The sequence below is a fragment of the Triturus cristatus genome, chromosome 8 (assembly GCF_964204655.1).
Source record: "Triturus cristatus chromosome 8, aTriCri1.1, whole genome shotgun sequence".
Lineage (NCBI taxonomy): Eukaryota > Metazoa > Chordata > Amphibia > Caudata > Salamandridae > Triturus > Triturus cristatus.
This window is the reverse complement of record NC_140591.1, coordinates 65,079,011-65,100,089: the sequence shown is the minus strand read 5'-3', so window position 1 is coordinate 65,100,089 and position 21,079 is coordinate 65,079,011. Positions and strand designations below refer to the sequence as shown.

The following is a 21,079-nucleotide window of genomic DNA, read 5'->3' as shown; positions in this document are numbered from 1 at the left end:
AAAGTGTACCCTAGTGCTCACCCAAAACTCTGCCCAGTCACAGAGGCCCATATTTATCAAAATGTCATGCAGTGCAACGTAGCAAGCCCCCTTGCTGCGCTGCGTGAAAGGCAAGAATGAACTGTATTTATCATTATACGGGCATTCCTTTCCTTTTCTGGTGCTGGTGCACTTTTGGCTGCTTAGCACCAACGCAGGCCCCCTTGCGTCATGTTGCAAGGTTGCCTGTGTTGCAGGCAGGATTGTTTTGTGCAGGAAGGAGCAACCCTTAGAAGCATTTTCCTCTTTCTATGTGTACTGCAGAATGCAGCACACTTAGAAGGAGGAAACCGTGAGGAGAAATAAAGATATTTCTCCTTGTAGCACCTCTCATGGGGAGGCATACAGTTCTGATGCATTCAGAGGTATACTAGTGTTGAAAAATCTGGAAATGTGTCAGAATCCATGGGTGGATGCGTGGGAACACCCACTCTCCCTCCATGGAATGCTTCCCCGCTGGTTGAGTAACGCAAGGTAGTGATTTGCACTGCCATGCGTTACTCTGGAATTATCTAGCCACTCAGGGCCATGTAAGTTGGCCTTGCGTGGGTTGATAAACCTCATTAGGTTTTGCTATGTGCTTGCCCCATGCCTTACGTGTTCAACAGAGTCACACAATCTTGATAAATATGGGCCCCAGAGTCTAAAGTTCCTGAGTTCCAGGTCTTCAGTTCGGTACCACAATAAACTTTGGAAAAATCACACACATTTTCTTTGGTGCATACTAGATGTTTGTGTATTTTTAAGTTACAATAAAAATTTAGCCCCACTTCACATAAAACTGTTTTTGACAAATTAGCCGCCCGCATGAGGGCTGAGAAGAAGTACGGGGTTATATTGAGAATTCTTGTACCAGAACTGGGACCTTTGTCAAAGACAGGCTAAAGCTGTCCTCTTCTGTCACATCCGGCCCCTCTGACAGGCTCTGTTGAATCCCACAAGGAGTAATACAAACTCACCTGTCAGACTCTGGGTCTATTATCAACGACTCACTTAAAGCCTCCCCTATCTGTGAAATATCCTTAGTTTGTTAGAAATGTTCGCCTATGCTCTGTCATGCCTTTAAAGTCATTCTGAAGAGCAAGGATCCTGTGCGGCATCCCCCTGGAGTTCCTTTTATTCTACAAATGAGGCCAATAAAATCAAGAATCTGCAGTAACACAAGGAAACCTGAGGGCATAAAAAAAAGGCACACTAAAATGTTGAAGCTGACCAAAAAACGGCCAAAGGTAACCGCTTCTCCGGATCCATATTGAAGCTAAATGAATGTCACTCTAAGCACTGCACCCCTTTCTGATGCAAAGAGGGAAACCAGGCAGTGGTGGAAATATTATGTATTACTATAAGTACCATTAGTATGGCAATAGTATTTCTTTATCTATGTGTCTTGTACGGTGCCAGGCATATCAATGCAGTGCCCTAACAAGTAAGTAAACAATGAAAGTGTGGTAATTTGGGAGATTTTTCACCCCAAAGAATCTTGAACTGGTTGAATATGTCATGTTCAAAAGACGATATTGTGAGTCAGAGTCTTGTTTTGTTTTAGAAGAGGACTATCACCCTGGGAATTGGGCAGATAGACAGCACATCAGTGACCGGGTGGTAGGTTTTCCACCTCAGTGTTCCACAGATGTTGTATCCCATGATGTGTGGCAGTGGTTCAAGCAGGAATGAGTCATCCACTGCATTGTACCATAGATGCTCTATCCCATGGTTTGGGAAGGTAGTCTGGGCAGGAATGGGCAATCCACGGCATTGTACCATAGATGCTCTATCCCATGGTTTGGGGAGGTAGTCTGAGCAGGAATGAGGCATCCACTGCATTGTACCATAGATGCCCTATCCCATGGTTTGGGAAGGTAGTCTGAGCAGGAAAGGGCCATCCACTGCACTGTACTGCAGATGCTCTATCCCATGGTTTGGAAAGGTAGTCTGAGCAGGAATGAGGCATCCACCTCATTGTACCACAGATGCTCTATCCCATGGTTTGGGAAGGTAGTCTGAGCAGGAATGAGTCATCCACCCAGGGTTCCACAGATGCTCTTTCCCATGGTTTGGGAGGGTAGTCTGAGCAGGAATGTGTCATCCACCCAGTGTTCCACAGATGCTCTATGTAGGAAGGTGGATATCTGACTATGGTTACCCCCAAATTTTTGCCTAGTGTCTAGCTGGTTTTTCGACTTAGTTGGCCTGAGATCCTGCTATTCAGGATCTCAGCCTGGCTGTTCTCTCTTTAAAATGGACTCCATGTACCCTAGGTACATACCCAATTGGTTGGATCACCCTGTCAGCCCCTGTACCAGTGTACACTAGGTACCCAGGGCATTGGTGTACCCAAGGCCTGCCAGGGGCTGAAGCATGTATTATGCCACCCCAGGCTTGGCCTAACAATTTGACACAACTGGCTGATCACTCAGCTGGGGTAAGTTGGTGTAATCACCTCTTACTTAGGTGTAGTATACCTATACCTAACCTTAAATGGGACACCTGGTAACCTATAAGTCACTCCTATGGCAGGCCTTAACAATCCTGAAGGCAGAGTGCTTGGTTCCATGTGAGATGGTGCTCTGGCATGAGCTGAGCCTGTCTGCAGTGGCCGGAACAACTTCCTTCTACTGTTTCCAGATATCGTCATACCATATACTCTTAAGTGCATTATGAACCTCGCGGTTAAATGCTATCTTTGGTTTGGCTTTATCAAAACATGTCGAGTAAGGTGTCATACGAATTGGAATACTAACCCCTCGCCAATTCTGGCGACAGGGTTAGCATTCCACCCTTCTAGAGGGACACGACATGTACAGTACCTGAAACCCGGGTAAAATCAGACATAGCCTCAGCTCCACAAAATGGATGCTGCCACCACAGACACAAGTCTGCCCTCCTGCTGCTGGGAGTCCTTCCAGCTTGGGAGGTGTGGACAAAGGGTTTCCTGCCAGGGGAGGTGCGTGCACCACCCCAGACAGGATTTTGTGTATTGGTCAGGTAGGGCTTGAAAGAAACCAGACATGCCTGTGGCTCACAAGGAGCCTCGGTGCATATGCCAGTTCAAACCGGTCCTGGGGCACACCAGTCCCGGGCCTGGGGCGAGCTGGACAAAGGATTGGGGGTGTAACCACCCCCCTTCCTGGTCCCACCCATAGGGAGGGACCTAGCAGGTAGTCCGGCCCCTAGAATCCGCTTAAAGGTAGGAGCTGTGTCCTAAGACTTCAGACATCCTGGAATCAACTTAAAACTAAGAAGAAGACGGGAACTTCGACGCTCTGCTGCACAGAGGACTGAAGCCAATCTCCCCTGTGGTCAGGGAGTGACCACCTTGCTAACGCAAGCACCATCCAGCGAATCAACGTCTGCTTTGCCGCCGCCTCCCGCCGGAGCCCGAGCCCAGAGACTGACAAGACCTGGACCTCCAGACCTCTCACCGCCCGATCCACAGTCCCTGCAAAGAGGAGACCCGTGGAGGCACCGAGACACGTGGAGCCAGCCATCTTGAAACGACTACGACAAGCTGACCAGTGCAACAACCGAGGCTCCCTCCAAGTTGTGCTTTGGGTCCTGAGAAGCCCAACCCTCGAGCAGCATCTGCACCAAAGGTGAGCCCTCCAGCATCTCCACGATCTGCGTGGGGCCATTCTGCATTTTGCCACTCGACGCGCCTAACCGGTTGCTGGCCCGCTGGCTAGTGGCCATCTTGGCAACGAAATCTACGACAAACACCGCTGGTCTGGTTGCTCCAGACTGGCCCTTGCTCCCCTCCAAAGGAGCAGTTACTCTGACCTTGCTGGTCAGAACCATCAGCTTAAACTCCTTGCCCACAACAATTGCTTTTGCCAAGGCTTGTTTGCTTTGATCAAGTCGCCGACACTGCCGACAGCGAGAGCCGGCGTGGGACAGCTCGTGACTCGACTCCTGGACGTCGTCGACCTTCAGGGACCACGTGGCTGCAGAGTCAAGCTACACCTTCCTTCCTGGTTGCACCCGACATCGCCTGGTACCCACCTGGTGCCACGCTGGTCACTGGCTAGTGACTGTGAACACTGTCCCCTCTGCTTACAGGTCTTCAACATCTCCGATCCACTCTTGGATCCACTGCATCTCTTCCCGACCGACCGCCTGCAGCACTTTTGTCTACAGGCCCCACGGAACCGATAGAAGAAACCCGACGCACTTCGAGGCCTATGCACCCGCTTCCTGTGGGTGAGGTAAAGCTGGCACTCCTGTGCCCAAGTGTAGTATTACATCTCTAGTGCCTGTGTTCCAAATCTTAAGTTCCTAGGTCATCCGGAAGATTCCTTTTGCAGTAACTTTGTACTTTTTACGCACCCATTAAAACCTATGGGAGCACGTGTGTGACTATTTGCTCTGCACACGCCACCCGTGGACCTCCTGGTCACTAACTGACGTTAGCTCCTTGTAGGCCCAGCGATTCTAGAGGCCCTAGGCCTTTTCCCTTTTCTGTTCGTGGTACTTATACCACTATTTTAGTATATGGTTCGAGTGGCCACCAGGGCCTATCCATATAAAGTGCAACTTCTGTGTATTCTGTGATAATCTTGTTTGACGATTTGTGCTCCTGTGCTCATAAAGAGACTAGGGGTTACTTTGAGAAATAAATACATATATATTTTGAATATATATCTGTGTGGTGTCCTTTCATTGGTATAAAAGGGGGTTACTATTGGTAAAACAGCTTGCTTAACACGCTTCACGAGTTTAGCCTCAAAGACTGCTTAGCCTACGCTACCACTAGGGCAGCTAGTCCAAAAAGGTTGACTTACAACCACACCATAAGGGTTGCTTGGCATGGTACAAGGTGGTCACTAGAACTAGTGAACAGCATATACCAGGCCAACTTCTCACATTGGTGGCAGCGGTGGGATTTGAGCTTGCTGTGTTTTACCATTGTAATCTCTTGGTTACCAATTGAAAGATCACATAGGTACCTGTAGGTACATATAAAACAAGATTAGATATACTTAAGTTCTACTGAACTTAGTTGTTGTAGAGCAAAGGGAGTAGCACACCCTGACTACAACTACTAGATAGGTTTAGTAGGTAAACCCAAGTGTAGGTAGATTGCAACACATCCACCCACACTTAAGAGCAATGGCTGGGGCAGAGGGGTCCACTGTACCCATCTCTGTTGAGAGTGACCCCCCGAGGGCACCACCCATCTTTGCTACCCTTAATCAGAATGAGCTCAGGCAGTTGGCAACTCTTAGAGGCCTTAAACAGCCCAAGAACCCTACCTCTGCTGTGCTCAGAGCACTCTTGCAAGATGATGAGAATCAAAGAGAGCTCAAGAGAGCTTCCCAGTTAGCCCCCTTAGGGACAGGAACAGGAGGCCCCCCTTCTGAAGATGCCACTGAGGTACCCCTTTCCAATAGCCATCCCTTAGATGAAAACCATACTACAGAGGAGGAAAGTGAGGGGGATACAGACAGTGGTGAGGATGAAGGGAGAACTAGCCCAGTGCCAAGTGTTATACTTGGCCCAGCTAAACCAAGGCTATTGGGGACTGACAGCGGGTTCACCCCACTGGATCTCCCCAGTGGACTTAACACAGGGCTTGGAAGGCAAAGGAATCGCTCAGGTGACTCCAATGCTTCCCATGGCTCTAGAGGCTCTCAAGGTCACTCCAGGAGAAGGATGACCACCCCTCAGAGGAGGGAACATGAGGCCAGAATGCAGGAAGCCCAGCTGAGGATCAGGAAGCAGGAGCTAGAAGTAGCCCTGATGGAAGAAAAACTGAGGAAGGCTAGGCAACCTAGAGAGAGTGGGTCTATACCCACTGGTGGCAGCATTGTCCCTAAGGACAAAGATAGGGTCTTTGATAATAGGAACCTGTCTAAGGTTGTGCCCCCCTACAAAAGTGGGGATGATATCCACAAATGGATAACTGCTCTTGAGAGAGCCTGCAAAGTACAGCAGGTTCCTGAAGACCAGTGGGCAGCAATCCTCTGGCTCTCCTTTGAAGGAAGAGGCAGAGACAGACTCCTCACTGTTAGAGAAGAGGATGTCAGAAACTACAGAGTCCTGAAGAGTGTTCTGGTAGATGGGTTAGGCTTAACCATTGAACAGTACAGGTTAATGTTCAGAGACACCCAAAAGACACAGACTCAGGACTGGTCTGAATATGTTGAATGTGCCACTAAGGCTTTGGAGGGTTGGTTGCTGGGAAGTAAGGTATCTGATTTTACAGGATTGTATAATTTGATGATGAGAGAACAGATTTTAAGTAACTGTCAAAACCAGCTCCTCCATCAACACCTGGTAGACTCAGATTTGACCTCTCCCCAAGAATTGGGAAAGAGGGCAGATAAATGGGTCAAGACCAGGATCAGGCCTAAGAATCAGGGTGGTGACCAAAAGAAAGATACCACCAAACCTCAAGAGAAGGGTGGGGATAAAACAAAAGAGAAATCTTCCTCAGGGCCCCAAAACTCCACACAGGGTGGTGGGTCCCAAGCTCCCTCCTCTACCACAGGTAAAAAGCCCTACTGCCATGAGTGTAAAACTCCTGGGCATTGGAAAACTGACAGCAGTTGCCCAAGGGCTACAAACAAAACTGTTCCTCCAATTACTCCTGTCACACCACCTATTACTGTCAGCAGTAATCCCCCAGGTGGTGGGAGTGCCCCCAAAAATTTGGGTGGGTTTACTTGGGGAACACAGGGGGACCCTGGCTTAGCCAATTCCCCTGCAGCAGATACTCTTGTCTGTGATGGTGGCATGGGGTTTGCCAACTTCACTGCCTGTCCCAACACTTTGGGTAGGTACAGACAGGAGCCCTACATCAATGGTACAAAAGCTGAGGCCTACAGAGACACTGGAGCTAGCATCACAATGGTGGCCCATTGGCTAGTTCCCTCTGAGCAGCTTTTGCCTGGTTTCTCCTACCAGGTGACCAACATTGATGGCAAACAGAACAGTCATCCCATGGCAGAGGTATGTCTCAGCTGGGGAGGTGTCACTGGCCCTAAAAGGGTGGCAGTGTCCCCAACCTTGCCTGTAGACTGCTTACTGGGGAATGACTTAGAACTCTCAGCTTGGGCTGGAGTTGAACAAGACACCCATTCTAAAATGGTAGGCCTTTCACAAAAGGGTAGTGGGGTTGTGCCATTCACAACCCCTGTCCAAATAGATTTCCTCCCTGGAAAGGTTGGAAGGGCAGTGGTAGCCACAGCCCAGGCACAGACAGACTTCCCTGTAGAGACTGGCAGAGCTGTGACAGTCACAGCTCAAACACAAACTGAGTGCCCCCCTGAAAAGGTTGGCAAGGCTGTAATGGTCTCAGCCTATACTCAGACTGACATAGGTGTAGTGAAGCCTGAAACTATGGATCACTCCACACAAACAGAGAGTAGTGGGGAGGAAGAAAAGTCTCCCTCTCCCCAGACATTAGAAAAAAGTCAGCCTCCTCAGGGAGCTGACCTCACCCCTTGTGAAGGAACTGCCCCAGAGGTAGCCAGGCCTGGCCTGGCAGAGCCTCTGATGTCAGTGGCCCCTTCCAAGGTGGGACCCAGTCTGGTGCAGGTAGCCTGCCTCTCTCTACCCTGCCTCAGTCAGCCCAGGGCTGCAGAGGTCAGGAAGGCCAGTGGACCCCAAGAGGGCCCCTGTCCACAAGAACCCCCCATCAAAAGAATGAGGATTGTCTGGCTAGTAGCCCTAGTCAGGTGATGGGTAAACCCATTCCTGAGGGATCTCCTTTACAGGTAGTTAGGGACCTCCCCCAGAGGGATTCTGTTGGGTACAGGCAAACATGGGACCTTAGGGCCCCAGACCTGACCTGTCCCTCCAGTAAGCCCACAAAAGGGACCCAGCCTCCAGCTTTAGGTAGCCAGAGGCTGACCCTGAGAGCACAGTGCAACTCAGTGAAAGAAAGAAGGGCATCCATGGTGGAGGATGATTGGAGGAAGCTGAGGCCTCACTTTGAGGACACTCACTTCAGTACTCCATCTCAACACCAGCCTTTTACTTTGCCAAGACACACCAAAGGTAGAGATTCCCTATGGTGGAGACCCTCTGATACCCTTAGGGTGAGGGATTGCTTAGTGGACCATGAGACAGGGGGTAACCATGCCAGTGCTGGTTCCTCCTTATATGGCCACTTGGGCAATATAGGCTTACCTGGTCAAGGTCAGCCTTATCTCCCTTCGTTTGGGGGGGGGTTGTGTAGGAAGGTGGATATCTGACTATGGTTACCCCCAAATTTTTGCCTAGTGTCTAGCTGGTTTTTCGACTTAGTTGGCCTGAGATCCTGCTATTCAGGATCTCAGCCTGGCTGTTCTCTCTTTAAAATGGACTCCATGTACCCTAGGTACATACCCAATTGGTTGGATCACCCTGTCAGCCCCTGTACCAGTGTACACTAGGTACCCAGGGCATTGGTGTACCCAAGGCCTGCCAGGGGCTGAAGCATGTATTATGCCACCCCAGGCTTGGCCTAACAATTTGACACAACTGGCTGATCACTCAGCTGGGGTAAGTTGGTGTAATCACCTCTTACTTAGGTGTAGTATACCTATACCTAACCTTAAATGGGACACCTGGTAACCTATAAGTCACTCCTATGGCAGGCCTTAACAATCCTGAAGGCAGAGTGCTTGGTTCCATGTGAGATGGTGCTCTGGCATGAGCTGAGCCTGTCTGCAGTGGCCGGAACAACTTCCTTCTACTGTTTCCAGATATCGTCATACCATATACTCTTAAGTGCATTATGAACCTCGCGGTTAAATGCTATCTTTGGTTTGGCTTTATCAAAACATGTCGAGTAAGGTGTCATACGAATTGGAATACTAACCCCTCGCCAATTCTGGCGACGGGGTTAGCATTCCACCCTTCTAGAGGGACACGACATGTACAGTACCTGAAACCCGGGTAAAATCAGACATAGCCTCAGCTCCACAAAATGGATGCTGCCACCACAGACACAAGTCTGCCCTCCTGCTGCTGGGAGTCCTTCCAGCTTGGGAGGTGTGGACAAAGGGTTTCCTGCCAGGGGAGGTGCGTGCACCACCCCAGACAGGATTTTGTGTATTGGTCAGGTAGGGCTTGAAAGAAACCAGACATGCCTGTGGCTCACAAGGAGCCTCGGTGCATATGCCAGTTCAAACCGGTCCTGGGGCACACCAGTCCCGGGCCTGGGGCGAGCTGGACAAAGGATTGGGGGTGTAACCACCCCCCTTCCTGGTCCCACCCATAGGGAGGGACCTAGCAGGTAGTCCGGCCCCTAGAATCCGCTTAAAGGTAGGAGCTGTGTCCTAAGACTTCAGACATCCTGGAATCAACTTAAAACTAAGAAGAAGACGGGAACTTCGACGCTCTGCTGCACAGAGGACTGAAGCCAATCTCCCCTGTGGTCAGGGAGTGACCACCTTGCTAACGCAAGCACCATCCAGCGAATCAACGTCTGCTTTGCCGCCGCCTCCCGCCGGAGCCCGAGCCCAGAGACTGACAAGACCTGGACCTCCAGACCTCTCACCGCCCGATCCACAGTCCCTGCAAAGAGGAGACCCGTGGAGGCACCGAGACACGTGGAGCCAGCCATCTTGAAACGACTACGACAAGCTGACCAGTGCAACAACCGAGGCTCCCTCCAAGTTGTGCTTTGGGTCCTGAGAAGCCCAACCCTCGAGCAGCATCTGCACCAAAGGTGAGCCCTCCAGCATCTCCACGATCTGCGTGGGGCCCTTCTGCATTTTGCCACTCGACGCGCCTAACCGGTTGCTGGCCCGCTGGCTAGTGGCCATCTTGGCGACGAAATCTACGACAAACACCGCTGGTCTGGTTGCTCCAGACTGGCCCTTGCTCCCCTCCAAAGGAGCAGTTCCTCTGACCTTGCTGGTCAGAACCATCAGCTTAAACTCCTTGCCCACAACAATTGCTTTTGCCAAGGCTTGTTTGCTTTGATCAAGTCGCCGACACCGCCGACAGCGAGAGCCGGCGTGGGACAGCTCGTGACTCGACTCCTGGACGTCGTCGACCTTCAGGGACCACGTGGCTGCAGAGTCAAGCTACACCTTCCTTCCTGGTTGCACCCGACATCGCCTGGTACCCACCTGGTGCCACGCTGGTCACTGGCTAGTGACTGTGAACACTGTCCCCTCTGCTTACAGGTCTTCAACATCTCCGATCCACTCTTGGATCCACTGCATCTCTTCCCGACCGACCGCCTGCAGCACTTTTGTCTACAGGCCCCACGGAACCGATAGAAGAAATCCGACGCACTTCGAGGCCTATGCACCCGCTTCCTGTGGGTGAGGTAAAGCTGGCACTCCTGTGCCCAAGTGTAGTATTACATCTCTAGTGCCTGTGTTCCAAATCTTAAGTTCCTAGGTCATCCGGAAGATTCCTTTTGCAGTAACTTTGTACTTTTTACGCACCCATTAAAACCTATGGGAGCACGCGTGTGACTATTTGCTCTGCACACGCCACCCGTGGACCTCCTGGTCACTAACTGACGTTAGCTCCTTGTAGGCCCAGCGATTCTAGAGGCCCTAGGCCTTTTCCCTTTTCTGTTCGTGGTACTTATACCACTATTTTAGTATATGGTTCGAGTGGCCACCAGGGCCTATCCATATAAAGTGCAACTTCTGTGTATTCTGTGATAATCTTGTTTGACGATTTGTGCTCCTGTGCTCATAAAGAGACTAGGGGTTACTTTGAGAAATAAATACATATATATTTTGAATATATATCTGTGTGGTGTCCTTTCATTGGTATAAAAGGGGGTTACTATTGGTAAAACAGCTTGCTTAACACGCTTCACGAGTTTAGCCTCAAAGACTGCTTAGCCTACGCTACCACTAGGGCAGCTAGTCCAAAAAGGTTGACTTACAACCACACCATAAGGGTTGCTTGGCATGGTACAAGGTGGTCACTAGAACTAGTGAACAGCATATACCAGGCCAACTTCTCACATTGGTGGCAGCGGTGGGATTTGAGCTTGCTGTGTTTTACCATTGTAATCTCTTGGTTACCAATTGAAAGATCACATAGGTACCTGTAGGTACATATAAAACAAGATTAGATATACTTAAGTTCTACTGAACTTAGTTGTTGTAGAGCAAAGGGAGTAGCACACCCTGACTACAACTACTAGATAGGTTTAGTAGGTAAACCCAAGTGTAGGTAGATTGCAACACATCCACCCACACTTAAGAGCAATGGCTGGGGCAGAGGGGTCCACTGTACCCATCTCTGTTGAGAGTGACCCCCCGAGGGCACCACCCATCTTTGCTACCCTTAATCAGAATGAGCTCAGGCAGTTGGCAACTCTTAGAGGCCTTAAACAGCCCAAGAACCCTACCTCTGCTGTGCTCAGAGCACTCTTGCAAGATGATGAGAATCAAAGAGAGCTCAAGAGAGCTTCCCAGTTAGCCCCCTTAGGGACAGGAACAGGAGGCCCCCCTTCTGAAGATGCCACTGAGGTACCCCTTTCCAATAGCCATCCCTTAGATGAAAACCATACTACAGAGGAGGAAAGTGAGGGGGATACAGACAGTGGTGAGGATGAAGGGAGAACTAGCCCAGTGCCAAGTGTTATACTTGGCCCAGCTAAACCAAGGCTATTGGGGACTGACAGCGGGTTCACCCCACTGGATCTCCCCAGTGGACTTAACACAGGGCTTGGAAGGCAAAGGAATCGCTCAGGTGACTCCAATGCTTCCCATGGCTCTAGAGGCTCTCAAGGTCACTCCAGGAGAAGGATGACCACCCCTCAGAGGAGGGAACATGAGGCCAGAATGCAGGAAGCCCAGCTGAGGATCAGGAAGCAGGAGCTAGAAGTAGCCCTGATGGAAGAAAAACTGAGGAAGGCTAGGCAACCTAGAGAGAGTGGGTCTATACCCACTGGTGGCAGCATTGTCCCTAAGGACAAAGATAGGGTCTTTGATAATAGGAACCTGTCTAAGGTTGTGCCCCCCTACAAAAGTGGGGATGATATCCACAAATGGATAACTGCTCTTGAGAGAGCCTGCAAAGTACAGCAGGTTCCTGAAGACCAGTGGGCAGCAATCCTCTGGCTCTCCTTTGAAGGAAGAGGCAGAGACAGACTCCTCACTGTTAGAGAAGAGGATGTCAGAAACTACAGAGTCCTGAAGAGTGTTCTGGTAGATGGGTTAGGCTTAACCATTGAACAGTACAGGTTAATGTTCAGAGACACCCAAAAGACACAGACTCAGGACTGGTCTGAATATGTTGAATGTGCCACTAAGGCTTTGGAGGGTTGGTTGCTGGGAAGTAAGGTATCTGATTTTACAGGATTGTATAATTTGATGATGAGAGAACAGATTTTAAGTAACTGTCAAAACCAGCTCCTCCATCAACACCTGGTAGACTCAGATTTGACCTCTCCCCAAGAATTGGGAAAGAGGGCAGATAAATGGGTCAAGACCAGGATCAGGCCTAAGAATCAGGGTGGTGACCAAAAGAAAGATACCACCAAACCTCAAGAGAAGGGTGGGGATAAAACAAAAGAGAAATCTTCCTCAGGGCCCCAAAACTCCACACAGGGTGGTGGGTCCCAAGCTCCCTCCTCTACCACAGGTAAAAAGCCCTACTGCCATGAGTGTAAAACTCCTGGGCATTGGAAAACTGACAGCAGTTGCCCAAGGGCTACAAACAAAACTGTTCCTCCAATTACTCCTGTCACACCACCTATTACTGTCAGCAGTAATCCCCCAGGTGGTGGGAGTGCCCCCAAAACTTTGGGTGGGTTTACTTGGGGAACACAGGGGGACCCTGGCTTAGCCAATTCCCCTGCAGCAGATACTCTTGTCTGTGATGGTGGCATGGGGTTTGCCAACTTCACTGCCTGTCCCAACACTTTGGGTAGGTACAGACAGGAGCCCTACATCAATGGTACAAAAGCTGAGGCCTACAGAGACACTGGAGCTAGCATCACAATGGTGGCCCATTGGCTAGTTCCCTCTGAGCAGCTTTTGCCTGGTTTCTCCTACCAGGTGACCAACATTGATGGCAAACAGAACAGTCATCCCATGGCAGAGGTATGTCTCAGCTGGGGAGGTGTCACTGGCCCTAAAAGGGTGGCAGTGTCCCCAACCTTGCCTGTAGACTGCTTACTGGGGAATGACTTAGAACTCTCAGCTTGGGCTGGAGTTGAACAAGACACCCATTCTAAAATGGTAGGCCTTTCACAAAAGGGTAGTGGGGTTGTGCCATTCACAACCCCTGTCCAAATAGATTTCCTCCCTGGAAAGGTTGGAAGGGCAGTGGTAGCCACAGCCCAGGCACAGACAGACTTCCCTGTAGAGACTGGCAGAGCTGTGACAGTCACAGCTCAAACACAAACTGAGTGCCCCCCTGAAAAGGTTGGCAAGGCTGTAATGGTCTCAGCCTATACTCAGACTGACATAGGTGTAGTGAAGCCTGAAACTATGGATCACTCCACACAAACAGAGAGTAGTGGGGAGGAAGAAAAGTCTCCCTCTCCCCAGACATTAGGAAAAAGTCAGCCTCCTCAGGGAGCTGACCTCACCCCTTGTGAAGGAACTGCCCCAGAGGTAGCCAGGCCTGGCCTGGCAGAGCCTCTGATGTCAGTGGCCCCTTCCAAGGTGGGACCCAGTCTGGTGCAGGTAGCCTGCCTCTCTCTACCCTGCCTCAGTCAGCCCAGGGCTGCAGAGGTCAGGGAGGCCAGTGGACCCCAAGAGGGCCCCTGTCCACAAGAACCCCCCCATCAAAAGAATGAGGATTGTCTGGCTAGTAGCCCTAGTCAGGTGATGGGTAAACCCATTCCTGAGGGATCTCCTTTACAGGTAGTTAGGGACCTCCCCCAGAGGGATTCTGTTGGGTACAGGCAAACATGGGACCTTAGGGCCCCAGACCTGACCTGTCCCTCCAGTAAGCCCACAAAAGGGACCCAGCCTCCAGCTTTAGGTAGCCAGAGGCTGACCCTGAGAGCACAGTGCAACTCAGTGAAAGAAAGAAGGGCATCCATGGTGGAGGATGATTGGAGGAAGCTGAGGCCTCACTTTGAGGACACTCACTTCAGTACTCCATCTCAACACCAGCCTTTTACTTTGCCAAGACACACCAAAGGTAGAGATTCCCTATGGTGGAGACCCTCTGATACCCTTAGGGTGAGGGATTGCTTAGTGGACCATGAGACAGGGGGTAACCATGCCAGTGCTGGTTCCTCCTTATATGGCCACTTGGGCAATATAGGCTTACCTGGTCAAGGTCAGCCTTATCTCCCTTCGTTTGGGGGGGGGTTGTGTAGGAAGGTGGATATCTGACTATGGTTACCCCCAAATTTTTGCCTAGTGTCTAGCTGGTTTTTCGACTTAGTTGGCCTGAGATCCTGCTATTCAGGATCTCAGCCTGGCTGTTCTCTCTTTAAAATGGACTCCATGTACCCTAGGTACATACCCAATTGGTTGGATCACCCTGTCAGCCCCTGTACCAGTGTACACTAGGTACCCAGGGCATTGGTGTACCCAAGGCCTGCCAGGGGCTGAAGCATGTATTATGCCACCCCAGGCTTGGCCTAACAATTTGACACAACTGGCTGATCACTCAGCTGGGGTAAGTTGGTGTAATCACCTCTTACTTAGGTGTAGTATACCTATACCTAACCTTAAATGGGACACCTGGTAACCTATAAGTCACTCCTATGGCAGGCCTTAACAATCCTGAAGGCAGAGTGCTTGGTTCCATGTGAGATGGTGCTCTGGCATGAGCTGAGCCTGTCTGCAGTGGCCGGAACAACTTCCTTCTACTGTTTCCAGATATCGTCATACCATATACTCTTAAGTGCATTATGAACCTCGCGGTTAAATGCTATCTTTGGTTTGGCTTTATCAAAACATGTCGAGTAAGGTGTCATACGAATTGGAATACTAACCCCTCGCCAATTCTGGCGACGGGGTTAGCATTCCACCCTTCTAGAGGGACACGACATGTACAGTACCTGAAACCCGGGTAAAATCAGACATAGCCTCAGCTCCACAAAATGGATGCTGCCACCACAGACACAAGTCTGCCCTCCTGCTGCTGGGAGTCCTTCCAGCTTGGGAGGTGTGGACAAAGGGTTTCCTGCCAGGGGAGGTGCGTGCACCACCCCAGACAGGATTTTGTGTATTGGTCAGGTAGGGCTTGAAAGAAACCAGACATGCCTGTGGCTCACAAGGAGCCTCGGTGCATATGCCAGTTCAAACCGGTCCTGGGGCACACCAGTCCCGGGCCTGGGGCGAGCTGGACAAAGGATTGGGGGTGTAACCACCCCCCTTCCTGGTCCCACCCATAGGGAGGGACCTAGCAGGTAGTCCGGCCCCTAGAATCCGCTTAAAGGTAGGAGCTGTGTCCTAAGACTTCAGACATCCTGGAATCAACTTAAAACTAAGAAGAAGACGGGAACTTCGACGCTCTGCTGCACAGAGGACTGAAGCCAATCTCCCCTGTGGTCAGGGAGTGACCACCTTGCTAACGCAAGCACCATCCAGCGAATCAACGTCTGCTTTGCCGCCGCCTCCCGCCGGAGCCCGAGCCCAGAGACTGACAAGACCTGGACCTCCAGACCTCTCACCGCCCGATCCACAGTCCCTGCAAAGAGGAGACCCGTGGAGGCACCGAGACACGTGGAGCCAGCCATCTTGAAACGACTACGACAAGCTGACCAGTGCAACAACCGAGGCTCCCTCCAAGTTGTGCTTTGGGTCCTGAGAAGCCCAACCCTCGAGCAGCATCTGCACCAAAGGTGAGCCCTCCAGCATCTCCACGATCTGCGTGGGGCCCTTCTGCATTTTGCCACTCGACGCGCCTAACCGGTTGCTGGCCCGCTGGCTAGTGGCCATCTTGGCGACGAAATCTACGACAAACACCGCTGGTCTGGTTGCTCCAGACTGGCCCTTGCTCCCCTCCAAAGGAGCAGTTCCTCTGACCTTGCTGGTCAGAACCATCAGCTTAAACTCCTTGCCCACAACAATTGCTTTTGCCAAGGCTTGTTTGCTTTGATCAAGTCGCCGACACCGCCGACAGCGAGAGCCGGCGTGGGACAGCTCGTGACTCGACTCCTGGACGTCGTCGACCTTCAGGGACCACGTGGCTGCAGAGTCAAGCTACACCTTCCTTCCTGGTTGCACCCGACATCGCCTGGTACCCACCTGGTGCCACGCTGGTCACTGGCTAGTGACTGGGAACACTGTCCCCTCTGCTTACAGGTCTTCAACATCTCCGATCCACTCTTGGATCCACTGCATCTCTTCCCGACCGACCGCCTGCAGCACTTTTGTCTACAGGCCCCACGGAACCGATAGAAGAAACCCGACGCACTTCGAGGCCTATGCACCCGCTTCCTGTGGGTGAGGTAAAGCTGGCACTCCTGTGCCCAAGTGTAGTATTACATCTCTAGTGCCTGTGTTCCAAATCTTAAGTTCCTAGGTCATCCGGAAGATTCCTTTTGCAGTAACTTTGTACTTTTTACGCACCCATTAAAACCTATGGGAGCACGCGTGTGACTATTTGCTCTGCACACGCCACCCGTGGACCTCCTGGTCACTAACTGACGTTAGCTCCTTGTAGGCCCAGCGATTCTAGAGGCCCTAGGCCTTTTCCCTTTTCTGTTCGTGGTACTTATACCACTATTTTAGTATATGGTTCGAGTGGCCACCAGGGCCTATCCATATAAAGTGCAACTTCTGTGTATTCTGTGATAATCTTGTTTGACGATTTGTGCTCCTGTGCTCATAAAGAGACTAGGGGTTACTTTGAGAAATAAATACATATATATTTTGAATATATATCTGTGTGGTGTCCTTTCATTGGTATAAAAGGGGGTTACTATTGGTAAAACAGCTTGCTTAACACGCTTCACGAGTTTAGCCTCAAAGACTGCTTAGCCTACGCTACCACTAGGGCAGCTAGTCCAAAAAGGTTGACTTACAACCACACCATAAGGGTTGCTTGGCATGGTACAAGGTGGTCACTAGAACTAGTGAACAGCATATACCAGGCCAACTTCTCACATTGGTGGCAGCGGTGGGATTTGAGCTTGCTGTGTTTTACCATTGTAATCTCTTGGTTACCAATTGAAAGATCACATAGGTACCTGTAGGTACATATAAAACAAGATTAGATATACTTAAGTTCTACTGAACTTAGTTGTTGTAGAGCAAAGGGAGTAGCACACCCTGACTACAACTACTAGATAGGTTTAGTAGGTAAACCCAAGTGTAGGTAGATTGCAACACATCCACCCACACTTAAGAGCAATGGCTGGGGCAGAGGGGTCCACTGTACCCATCTCTGTTGAGAGTGACCCCCCGAGGGCACCACCCATCTTTGCTACCCTTAATCAGAATGAGCTCAGGCAGTTGGCAACTCTTAGAGGCCTTAAACAGCCCAAGAACCCTACCTCTGCTGTGCTCAGAGCACTCTTGCAAGATGATGAGAATCAAAGAGAGCTCAAGAGAGCTTCCCAGTTAGCCCCCTTAGGGACAGGAACAGGAGGCCCCCCTTCTGAAGATGCCACTGAGGTACCCCTTTCCAATAGCCATCCCTTAGATGAAAACCATACTACAGAGGAGGAAAGTGAGGGGGATACAGACAGTGGTGAGGATGAAGGGAGAACTAGCCCAGTGCCAAGTGTTATACTTGGCCCAGCTAAACCAAGGCTATTGGGGACTGACAGCGGGTTCACCCCACTGGATCTCCCCAGTGGACTTCAATAGCCATCCCTTAGATGAAAACCATACTACAGAGGAGGAAAGTGAGGGGGATACAGACAGTGGTGAGGATGAAGGGAGAACTAGCCCAGTGCCAAGTGTTATACTTGGCCCAGCTAAACCAAGGCTATTGGGGACTGACAGCGGGTTCACCCCACTGGATCTCCCCAGTGGACTTAACACAGGGCTTGGAAGGCAAAGGAATCGCTCAGGTGACTCCAATGCTTCCCATGGCTCTAGAGGCTCTCAAGGTCACTCCAGGAGAAGGATGACCACCCCTCAGAGGAGGGAACATGAGGCCAGAATGCAGGAAGCCCAGCTGAGGATCAGGAAGCAGGAGCTAGAAGTAGCCCTGATGGAAGAAAAACTGAGGAAGGCTAGGCAACCTAGAGAGAGTGGGTCTATACCCACTGGTGGCAGCATTGTCCCTAAGGACAAAGATAGGGTCTTTGATAATAGGAACCTGTCTAAGGTTGTGCCCCCCTACAAAAGTGGGGATGATATCCACAAATGGATAACTGCTCTTGAGAGAGCCTGCAAAGTACAGCAGGTTCCTGAAGACCAGTGGGCAGCAATCCTCTGGCTCTCCTTTGAAGGAAGAGGCAGAGACAGACTCCTCACTGTTAGAGAAGAGGATGTCAGAAACTACAGAGTCCTGAAGAGTGTTCTGGTAGATGGGTTAGGCTTAACCATTGAACAGTACAGGTTAATGTTCAGAGACACCCAAAAGACACAGACTCAGGACTGGTCTGAATATGTTGAATGTGCCACTAAGGCTTTGGAGGGTTGGTTGCTGGGAAGTAAGGTATCTGATTTTACAGGATTGTATAATTTGATGATGAGAGAACAGATTTTAAGTAACTGTCAAAACCAGCTCCTCCATCAACACCTGGTAGACTCAGATTTGACCTCTCCCCAAGAATTGGGAAAGAGGGCAGATAAATGGGTCAAGACCAGGATCAGGCCTAAGAATCAGGGTGGTGACCAAAAGAAAGATACCACCAAACCTCAAGAGAAGGGTGGGGATAAAACAAAAGAGAAATCTTCCTCAGGGCCCCAAAACTCCACACAGGGTGGTGGGTCCCAAGCTCCCTCCTCTACCACAGGTAAAAAGCCCTACTGCCATGAGTGTAAAACTCCTGGGCATTGGAAAACTGACAGCAGTTGCCCAAGGGCTACAAACAAAACTGTTCCTCCAATTACTCCTGTCACACCACCTATTACTGTCAGCAGTAATCCCCCAGGTGGTGGGAGTGCCCCCAAAAATTTGGGTGGGTTTACTTGGGGAACACAGGGGGACCCTGGCTTAGCCAATTCCCCTGCAGCAGATACTCTTGTCTGTGATGGTGGCATGGGGTTTGCCAACTTCACTGCCTGTCCCAACACTTTGGGTAGGTACAGACAGGAGCCCTACATCAATGGTACAAAAGCTGAGGCCTACAGAGACACTGGAGCTAGCATCACAATGGTGGCCCATTGGCTAGTTCCCTCTGAGCAGCTTTTGCCTGGTTTCTCCTACCAGGTGACCAACATTGATGGCAAACAGAACAGTCATCCCATGGCAGAGGTATGTCTCAGCTGGGGAGGTGTCACTGGCCCTAAAAGGGTGGCAGTGTCCCCAACCTTGCCTGTAGACTGCTTACTGGGGAATGACTTAGAACTCTCAGCTTGGGCTGGAGTTGAACAAGACACCCATTCTAAAATGGTAGGCCTTTCACAAAAGGGTAGTGGGGTTGTGCCATTCACAACCCCTGTCCAAATAGATTTCCTCCCTGGAAAGGTTGGAAGGGCAGTGGTAGCCACAGCCCAGGCACAGACAGACTTCCCTGTAGAGACTGGCAGAGCTGTGACAGTCACAGCTCAAACACAAACTGAGTGCCCCCCTGAAAAGGTTGGCAAGGCTGTAATGGTCTCAGCCTATACTCAGACTGACATAGGTGTAGTGAAGCCTGAAACTATGGATCACTCCACACAAACAGAGAGTAGTGGGGAGGAAGAAAAGTCTCCCTCTCCCCAGACATTAGGAAAAAGTCAGCCTCCTCAGGGAGCTGACCTCACCCCTTGTGAAGGAACTGCCCCAGAGGTAGCCAGGCCTGGCCTGGCAGAGCCTCTGATGTCAGTGGCCCCTTCCAAGGTGGGACCCAGTCTGGTGCAGGTAGCCTGCCTCTCTCTACCCTGCCTCAGTCAGCCCAGGGCTGCAGAGGTCAGGGAGGCCAGTGGACCCCAAGAGGGCCCCTGTCCACAAGAACCCCCCCATCAAAAGAATGAGGATTGTCTGGCTAGTAGCCCTAGTCAGGTGATGGGTAAACCCATTCCTGAGGGATCTCCTTTACAGGTAGTTAGGGACCTCCCCCAGAGGGATTCTGTTGGGTACAGGCAAACATGGGACCTTAGGGCCCCAGACCTGACCTGTCCCTCCAGTAAGCCCACAAAAGGGACCCAGCCTCCAGCTTTAGGTAGCCAGAGGCTGACCCTGAGAGCACAGTGCAACTCAGTGAAAGAAAGAAGGGCATCCATGGTGGAGGATGATTGGAGGAAGCTGAGGCCTCACTTTGAGGACACTCACTTCAGTACTCCATCTCAACACCAGCCTTTTACTTTGCCAAGACACACCAAAGGTAGAGATTCCCTATGGTGGAGACCCTCTGATACCCTTAGGGTGAGGGATTGCTTAGTGGACCATGAGACAGGGGGTAACCATGCCAGTGCTGGTTCCTCCTTATATGGCCACTTGGGCAATATAGGCTTACCTGGTCAAGGTCAGTCTTATCTCCCTTCGTTTGGGGGGGGGGTTGTGTAGGAAGGTGGATATCTGACTATGGTTACCCCCAAATTTTTGCCTAGTGTCTAGCTGGTTTTTCGACTTAGTTGGCCTGAGATCCTGCTATTCAGGATCTCAGCCTGGCTGTTCTCTCTTTAAAATGGACTCCATGTACCCTAGGTACATACCCAATTGGTTGGATCACCCTGTCAGCCCCTGTACCAGTGTACACTAGGTACCCAGGGCATTGGTGTACCCAAGGCCTGCCAGGGGCTGAAGCATGTATTATGCCACCCCAGGCTTGGCCTAACAATTTGACACAACTGGCTGATCACTCAGCTGGGGTAAGTTGGTGTAATCACCTCTTACTTAGGTGTAGTATACCTATACCTAACCTTAAATGGGACACCTGGTAACCTATAAGTCACTCCTATGGCAGGCCTTAACAATCCTGAAGGCAGAGTGCTTGGTTCCATGTGAGATGGTGCTCTGGCATGAGCTGAGCCTGTCTGCAGTGGCCGGAACAACTTCCTTCTACTGTTTCCAGATATCGTCATACCATATACTCTTAAGTGCATTATGAACCTCGCGGTTA

The 21,079-nt window shown here is 50.8% G+C and overlaps 1 protein-coding gene across 1 annotated transcript in view; it reads left to right on the top strand.

Moving 5' to 3' along the window:
* The window catches only part of LOC146801335 (sodium/potassium-transporting ATPase subunit alpha-1-like), a 2,293,178-nt gene that overhangs the window by 350,067 nt on the left and 1,922,032 nt on the right, over positions 1 to 21,079 (top strand). The gene's annotated exons all lie outside the window — the stretch shown is intronic.